The sequence below is a fragment of the Ursus arctos genome, unplaced genomic scaffold (genome assembly GCF_023065955.2).
Source record: "Ursus arctos isolate Adak ecotype North America unplaced genomic scaffold, UrsArc2.0 scaffold_7, whole genome shotgun sequence".
NCBI classification, from domain to species: domain Eukaryota; kingdom Metazoa; phylum Chordata; class Mammalia; order Carnivora; family Ursidae; genus Ursus; species Ursus arctos.
Window position 1 is genome coordinate 38,413,392 of NW_026623089.1, and position 8,861 is coordinate 38,422,252.

Below are 8,861 nucleotides of genomic sequence, written 5' to 3' on the forward strand. Positions count from 1 at the left end.
TATTTAAGATCGTATCACTAGGAGAAGCTGGGGGATGGTACATAGGAACCCACTGTACTGTTTTTGCAACTGCTTGAGTCTTAAATTATTTTAAGAGAACAAGTTTTCACAAAGTGGGAATACGGGGCACCTGGCTGGCTCCGACAGAAGAGCATGTGACTCTTGATCTTGGGGTCATGAGTTGGAGCCCCACATTGGGTGTAGAGATTACTTAAATAAAACTTTTTAAAAAGTGGAAATAGGGCTCAAAGGCACATAAACAAAAATGAATAGAGCACTAAGAGAAGAAAGCAAGATACAGAAAGACCAGTGTGCGTAATGCCCTGTGAATTGTGTTCCGCAAATCACGCACACGCATGTGTATGTGCAGACCATCTCAAGCAAGGCTGAATCAGTGACAGCCATGAGTTCAATCTAGACGAACGGACAGACTGGGAGACAGGTGGAAGAGAGGCACGCATGTGTGCATGTAAAATACATTTTAAAATAAAGGGAAAAATAAGGCCCGTTCAGTCTATAAAGATGAAAGTTGAAATAGGAGCAAACATTAAAAATCAATCTGGCAGGTTTGGGTAGAGCTGGCTGCAAGACATCTGAAGAGGGCTGCTCATTTTGTTTTCCTTTCTCTCCACTCTCTGTGAGCAGCCTTCACCCTTGCTCACAACATCCTTTCCCCATCACTCAGGCTCCTGGGGGGGGGGCAGAGAATGAGGGGGTGGGAAAGCAGAATCACCTTCCTGCCAGCACCTAATGAGTGGCAGCTGAGCTCTTTCTAACCACTGCACTGAGTGACAATGTCAGGATCTTTCTCCTGCTCTGGAATACTTGCATTAACCCAAGTTAATTTCTCCTGTGTGGCTGCTCTCTGCCAGGCACTGTGCCAGTCAGTGGGAAGGACATCAACAGAAATAAGTTATGGTTACTGAGTCACAGAGTTCTCAGCTATAAACAACAGAACCTCCTGTAGTCTGTGTGAGCAGGAAAGGAGTTTGTTAAAGATAACGGGAAACTCACAGGCTTTATGGAAGGCCAGAGATGTAGGCTTGGTTTGTCCAGTAGAAACCCCAAACCCCACTGCCGATGGCTCCAGAAAGATCTCACTGTCACTGGTCACTGCACACTGGCCTCTAGAAACCCTTGTCCTAGGAGCTGCCTAGCCACCACCATCGTTCCTAGGTAAGTGGTTCCCATGCATCCTCTTTAAGGGAGTCCTGCTCAGTGGGTCTGGTTGTGGAACCGAGGTCACATGCCTGTGACAAAGATGCTAGGACAGCAAGTCCTAGCTGCTACCTATGTATAATGCGACTCATACCCTAGGAAGTTCTTCAAACTTGGTGTTACAAAAGAAACCAAGGGGCTACAAACCATGAAAAATATGCCCCTGCCTTCCAGGAACGTAGAGGTGATGTGGTTTAAACGTATGCAGGTGAAAGCAGAAGTGTGCCAGAGCTGTGGTTTCCTTGCTGAGCAGGGACACAGGCCTTCAAGGGAGCAGGAGAGTACCCCAAGCAGTGTTGGGGGATGGTAAGACTGACTTTAGGGCTGGTAGAGGATGGCACCGGAGAGGGTCACTGTGGTCAGCTCTGAAGACCCTGGAGAGCCAAGTGGTTAAGAGGCCTGAGCTCTCCTCTGTGGGTAGAGGCCAACCCAGGGTGGAATTTTAGGCACTGTAGCAAGCTGTGGAGGAAAAGCAGTTAGGGACAAAATGGTGTAGTGAGTTGAATTGTGTTCTCCCAAAATTCACATGTTGAAGTCCTAAGCCCTAGTACCTCAGGATGTGACTCTATTGAAGATAGGGCCTTTATTTATTTTTTTTAAAGGATTTATTTATTTATTTATTTGAGAGAGAGAGCACACGCATGTGCATAGTCGGGGGAGGGGCAGAGGGAGAGAGAGAACCTCAAGCAGACTCCCCACTAAGCGCAAAGCCCAAAGCCCCAAGCCTGAAGCCCCAATCTCAGGACCCTGAGATCATGACCTGAGCTGAAATTAAGAGTCAGAGTCTTAGCTGAGCCACCCAGGGGCCCCTGGAGATAGGGCCTTTAAAGAGGTAGTTGAGGGTAAAACAAGGATGAGCCCTAATCCAGGATGACTGGTTTCCTTTTGAGGAGGAGATTAGGAAGCAGATGGGCATAGAGGAAAGACCATGTGAAGGCTCAGGGAGCAGAAGGCCATCTGCAAACCAAGGAGAAAGCCTCAGAAGGAACCAATCCTGCCGACAGCTGGATCTCAGACTTCTAGCCTCCAGAACTGTGAGAAAATAAATTTCTGTTGTTTAAGCACACACATCCCCCCACCCCAGTCTGGGATATTTTGTTATGGCAGCCTGAGCAAACTCATACACATGGTAAGTCCCTCAAATATACCAGGAGGCTCTGCTTGTTGGTGCCCCTTAAAAGCCATCCTGGGCATCATGGGAGCAAGCGGGGTTTTTTGGAAGATCATTGTTGAAGAACGAGAAGGAAGCCTTGCTTGATGCTGCAGGGAGTAAAGACTTAAGATTCAAGAAGAGTTCTGGGGAGTTCGAGCTATTCTAGCCCAAGTGGCTTGTCAAGGGAAAACAGGGCGGCAGAGTGCTGCTCTCTCCTGCCCTGGAGGCTGGGTTTGGGACATTCCCGCTCTCTCAGAATAGACTCCAAGAGGAGTGCCCTGGCGGCTCTGCTGAGTTGACCCACTGAGCTATTCTTACGCCTTCTTGAAGTCCGGCTTGGCCAGCTGGCTGTGTGATTGGCATCTGTGAGTCGTGTGCCTGGCCATCTACACAGCACAGGACGAAGGCTCAGGAAAGCAGCTCTCCTCTCCTCTGCTCTTTCAAGTCAAGGGCAAAGGAGGGGTGCGGATGGCAAAAGTAAATGTATAATTGGGGTAGAGACCTGATTTATGAACAACTAAAGCATCTAGTCAACCTTCTGTAGGCACGGAATGTGTTCTCGGTGAGAGGTCTTTCTGAATAGTGCCAGATGGGTGGTTGCCTCTCTTGTGTAAGTTTGGTGTGACTTTCCCTGGGTGCACAGGCATGTAAAGATTCCTGCTCATCACCATGGTAGGTAACTGTGATGTAACCCATGGTATTTCACTTCATGATACATAGTGATCGTTTGCTCATGGCATTTCATATTCTCTTACCTCCTTGGTTTACCAGGTTTTTGTTTGTTTTGTTTTTGTTTTTATTTTCTTGAATTAGCATGTTCTCAACCAGCCCTGTTCTTGGGCATTTGGATTTTTTTTTTCCATTTTCCCACTGCAGTGAGCATCGTTGAGGACTGTCTGTCTCTTTGCTGTGCCATCCTTCTTAGAATAAAGTCCTCAAAGTGAACAGGTGAAGTCAAATGTTGTAAAGAGCTTTAAGAAGTTGGAGATGCACCATCACATCCCTCTTCATAAAAATTGCTCAACATAAACCATCCTTGTGCATTTCACTTCTCATACATGCCTCTATTTCCCTCTGGATATGAGAAATTGAATAATTATTCTTGCTATTCCATTATGGTTCTGTTTTATCAACGTATTTACATTTCTTGTGTTATCAGTAAGTTGACATTTTTCATGTGTCTGCTCATCATTTCTATTTGGGTCCATGCATGTGCATGAAATGCCCCTTTATTTCCTTTGCCATTTTTTCTGCTAGGATGTTTTTCTTTTTCCCACTGATATTTAGACAGAAAGTCTTCTTGTAATGAAATTGTTCTCCAAATTTGGTCATCGCTTTTTAATTTTGTTGATGGACTCACAACTTTTACATATTCAAACCTATTTCTTTTATTTTTCTTTTCTTAGAATAAGACAAATATTTACCTATATTTCCTGTGATGAATTCATGATCTTATTGTAAAAATTTAGCGTTCGAATCCTTTAGAATTTATTTCATTGTGGAAACTAAAGTAGGAGATTAGTTTTGTTTCTTCCCAAATAGTCTACCACTTGTTGTAATACCATTTACTGAATAATCAATCTGTACAGATTTCAAAGACTAAGTTTATTTTATACAATCTTTTATCTATATTTATAAAATATTTTCTGATTTTTCTGTTTCTGTTACCTATGTCTTTCTATTCTTATATCAGTAACACACTATTTCAAGAAGCATCCATTCATAATTAATTTTAATTTTAATTTTAGAATTTACAGAACAAGCATCCTCAGCCCATCTTCCTTTTTAAAAGGTTCCTGTAAATTCTCATGTTAAAGTTTGTTTATCTAGCTTGCTCATCTCAAAAGGCTGACAAAAGCAACTTGATACTTTGTTCTACAGATTCAGTATCAGCCTAGATGGGCTGATACATTCAGGCAGCCCTGAAGGTGCCTTAATCATCTGGAAACAAGGTTCTTAGCCTCATGGTCTGAGAACTTCGATTAACCCAGTTGCCCCATCAGGTCTCCTAGTGCATTTTCTTTGTCTCTGTATCGTTATCAGTGTTTTATTATCTTCCTGAAAGTCCCTTTACTGCCTCATTTCTGTCCTTTAAATTATATGTACTCTGAAAAAGCAGCTAATGATCACCTATCCACAAGGGTTTCTTGAACCTCCTTTGTAATAAAATAGCACACTCTCATTGCACTATAACTTGGGACTCCCATTTAACTCCTTTTCCAGTTTATTTCAAGTATTATGTGTAAGTCTTGTTCTTTTGCTAGATTACCTGAGGGTAGAAGGTCCACCTTTAAACCACCTGCCAAGTCCAGCAGGGATCCTGGTACAGGACATTCATTCAGTGATTACCATCTGAATTCACTGGTTCTCTTTCCCAGCCCTGCTTTACATTGCGTAATGTTTTGGGCAGCCTCTGGGTTTTGGCCACCTTCGTGACTTTATGCAATGCTCAGTGCTATACCTGATAAGAACACTCCATGTGATTTATCTAATGGTAGGTCCTGGCTTCTCAATTTGTTATATTATTGCAGCCTGGTAGATGTAAGCTGTTGGCAGATGAAGGTCTTTGAATCTACATGAGAAGGAGGGTTAAGGCAGATATAGGGATGGAGTCAAACGAGGAACTTTAATATGCCATTTATGTAAGACTAGTTCTCAACCCTCGCTGTTTGAGAATTTTGTGGAGGGTTTTTGAAACTTAGCAATGCTCAGGCCCCATCCCAGAACAGGTAAATCAGAATCTCTGGGGTTGGAGATGCACACTTAAAAGCTTCTTGATCAACTCCTACACGCACGCAGGGTGGAAAACCATCGATGATTCCAAAGCAGTACTTCTCAAACTTTAATGGGCATGCAGACCTTCTGGGAATCTTGTTAAAATACAGGTTCTGATTCTGCGGGCCTGGAGTGGGAGTGATGTCCAAGATGGCTGCCAGGGGTGCTGGTGCTGCTAGTTCTTCCAGCACTCTTGGATCACCAAGGATCTAAAGCAGGGGCTCTCACCCTTGGTTGCACATTTGAATCACTTGGAGAGTTTCCTAAAAATATGGCAGGCTGGACCCTATGCTCAGAGATTCCGATTTCATTGCTCTGGGGTGGGACCCAGAACAGGTGTAAATTTAAAAATACTCAAGACCTTTTACATGTGCATTTGGGGTTCAGAACCAGAGCAAAGTGGAGAAATGAAACATTTACCCAGAGATAATCCAACAGAAAAAACAAAACAAGAAACTTGGCCACAGGCAGCCTTCAGCTCATAACAGCTATCTGATTAAAGAGGAAGGCCTTGTTTTTTCTTGAAATGTCTGTTCTGAAATAAAATTTGGAAGGATTTAAGCTTGCTGTAAGAAAACATGATCAGTGGCATGAACTGGACAGTACCGGCATTTAGCTGTGGGTGAACTCAGAAGCACTTATCTTAGACACCTTTAATCGTGATGAGCTTGTCCCTCTCTGAGAGGGGTGCAGATGGCAAGGGCTGGCCCATGTTACGTGACTTGGGGACTCCAATGACGCTGCCACAATGCCACATGTATTATTTTAGAATGCACGGATCTCAGTGGAGTCAAACACTTGCCAAACTCCAAGTGGAATACTAAGGTTTGTGAGGCGTGTTTTTGTGGCCAAGATGGACCAAATGCTGCCACAAGGAAGTCTCCAGCCAGTAGGGCCAATAGGGGATTGGGCTCTGTGGGCTGCTCTCTGAGGAATAGCCACTCCCTCCTTTCAAATTCCCATCCTGACGGGGATTTAGTTTTTCAGTACTCTTTCTTTTCTTTCTTTTCTTCCTTCCTTCCTTCCTTCCTTCCTTCCTTTCTTTCTTTCTTTCTTTCTTTCTTTCTTTCTTTCTTTCTTTCTTTCTTTCATTGTGGTAAAATATATAAAACAAAATTTACCATTTTAACCATTTTTAGGTGTAAAATTCAGTGGCATTAAGTACAGTCACATTTCTGTGTAACCATCTGCAGAACTTTTTCATCTTCCTAAACTGAAACTCCGTACTCATTAAACAACTTTCTGTTCCCTCCTCCACCCAGTCCCTGGCAACCCCCATTCTACTCTGTCTCTATGAATTTGACAACCTTAGGGACCTCGTATAGGTGCTATCGTACAGTATTTATCCTTTAGCAACTGGCTTATTTCAAGATAATGTCCTCAAGGATCCTCTGTGTTGTAGCATGTCTCAGAATTTCCTTCCTTTTTGAGGCTGAATAATGTTCCATCCATGTGGGGTGCTTCTACCCCAGGCTTATTTCCCTTAAGTAGGTTTTGAAACTTGGCAACTATTTTATTATTAAATGCCTATATCCAGAGGGGTCGTACTCAGGATGGGAGATAATACCCAATCATCCGAAGGTATTCTAGCAGTTAGGCAGTGTCACTTCAGCCTTGGCTTGTGGCCATTTGCAAGAACAGGAGTAGCTGTGAGCACAGCAGAGGGATTGCATGTGAAGGTGCAGAGGATGGGCTGTAATGTGCTTTACACTCTAAGCCCTGTGTCGCTTCACTGCTCAGTTTAACTCAAGTCAGCACAAAGGTCATGTAGATGTTTTCTGCTGGATTACTGTGGACACCAAAGGTCTAGTGCTTGGTGTGATAAAACAGAGAGTACCCAAATTGTCCTGTTTCCTCAGCAGCTATGTCCACAAGAGCCACTCTCCACACCCCTCCCCGCAGTCCATCTGATGCCTTCATGCCAGCCTTGGCCTAGAGCGTTTTGCAAGAACAGGAGCTGCTCTGATGACAGAAGCATTGGCACAAATAGTGTTTCCCAAACTTGCCTGATCACAGACACAGCTGGAAGTTTGATGAAATGTAGATTTCTGGGGCCCATCCCAGAACCTACTGAATCAGAATCTATAGGGGCAAAGGAATCTGAATTTTAACAAGTGTCTCAGAGAGACTTGTGGCACTACTGGTGAGTAGAGGAACAAGCACTTGAGTTAAACACCTGAGTGCTACAGATTTTAAGTGTCTGGAAAATTCCAAAAATATGTATTGAGTGTGCCCCACGTTAAGTGCTTAATGGAACAAGAAGGATAATGGATTGGAAGACGGGCTGGCTGGCTGGCTGAAGCAGGTTTCCAGGTATTGCCTTGATTGGGCCACCACATATTATAACTGAACCTTGGTTTTGTTGTTCCAGAAATCTGACACTGTTTTTGTATAAAGTGTCAGTGTGGCTCTGGAGTGTGATTATATTGGCCCAAGTTAAGGACCAGTGAAATGTTCCTCTCTGATATAAGAGTGCATCTCCAAAGAGGCCAAGCCATCCACGTCCCCTGGATTTGGCACTCCCCGACCCTGGTCAGTGCCGCATCATCACAGCTATGTCAATACAACCCTCTTCCAGGGTCCCATGGATCTAGTATAGAGAAGAGTGACGTGAGAAGAGCCCCGGTGCTAAAGTCATTGTCAGAGTTACTAGGTCTGACTCACCATTCTCTTGTATACCAGCTGTGTGACCGTGATAAATTTCTTAATCTCTCTGAGCCTCAGTTTACTCACTGTAAAATAGGGATAATCAGGTGAATGTGAAAATTAAACGAGATTTTAAATATAAATTGATTAATTCAAATATGTAATGCCTTCTCTCTGCCAGTTCTGTCTCCCCTGACCCTGGGTCAGTAGCTGACATCTAGCCTGAGCTCAAGGTGCCCCTCCCCTCTTTCCTGCCACATTGCCTATCCTATTTGAACACTGCTCCACACGGAGGAAATGTGTGCATTTCTCCCTACTGTTCAGAGCCAACTCCTTTGCCCGTAATTGTCTCACAACCTACTGAGTTTTTCTCATGAACTTTAAAAAATTTATTTATTTATTTATTTATTTATTTATTTGCCACAGCAAAATAGAGGGTTTGATTACATTTTATCTGGGAGAATTTTTTGACCTATTGCATTTTCTAGGGGATGCTGTCCAGATCTCAAGCTGCCCAGTGACGGTCCAACCTGAGGTTGGAGGCCCAGGCCCACACTGCCCTGGTCTCCCCACTGTCCAGGACCCCCACCCCAGGTACCCTGCGAAAATCTTTTTCTGTTTCTCATTATGGTTTTTACTCTTTGGGGGAGAGTACTGAAATGTCCTTTTTTGTTAAAATAAGTCAAGGGCCACCTTTTGGAAGGAGACATTATATCACAAAGGGCCCTGGGGATAGCTGCTTCTATGTACACTTTGGGGAGAAGCAACTTAAATCTGGGCTTTATGGGTCTGTTTCTGGAGAGCGATGAGCTCTAACATTGTTCTCACCCTTGAATGCGTGGGTGGATTTTCCCAGGGAGATGGTCCTCATGTAACAGCACTCCAGCTGGTCTTAAGGGCTGACCTGCTTCAAGCTTAGGCACTCCTTGCTTGCTGACCTAAGTCCCTTGGTTTGTAGCAGGACTAAGCTACTTTCTTTGAGATTTTGCAGACCACTGACTGGCCTTGAGGAATGAAGGACCAGACTTTCCCAGGATTTAAGTCCTGACCACATTTGAAAACAGCCGCC

The 8,861-nt window shown here is 44.0% G+C and overlaps 1 long non-coding RNA gene across 1 annotated transcript in view; it reads left to right on the forward strand.

Moving 5' to 3' along the window:
- Positions 1-8,384, forward strand: part of LOC130543006 (uncharacterized) — a 32,266-nt gene extending 23,882 nt beyond the window's left edge. Inside the window, exon 3 of the long non-coding RNA XR_008957980.1 lies at positions 8,281-8,384. This is a non-coding gene — a long non-coding RNA (uncharacterized LOC130543006). The remainder of the gene's footprint in view (positions 1-8,280) is intronic.
- The last annotated feature ends 477 nt before the right edge of the window (positions 8,385-8,861 follow it).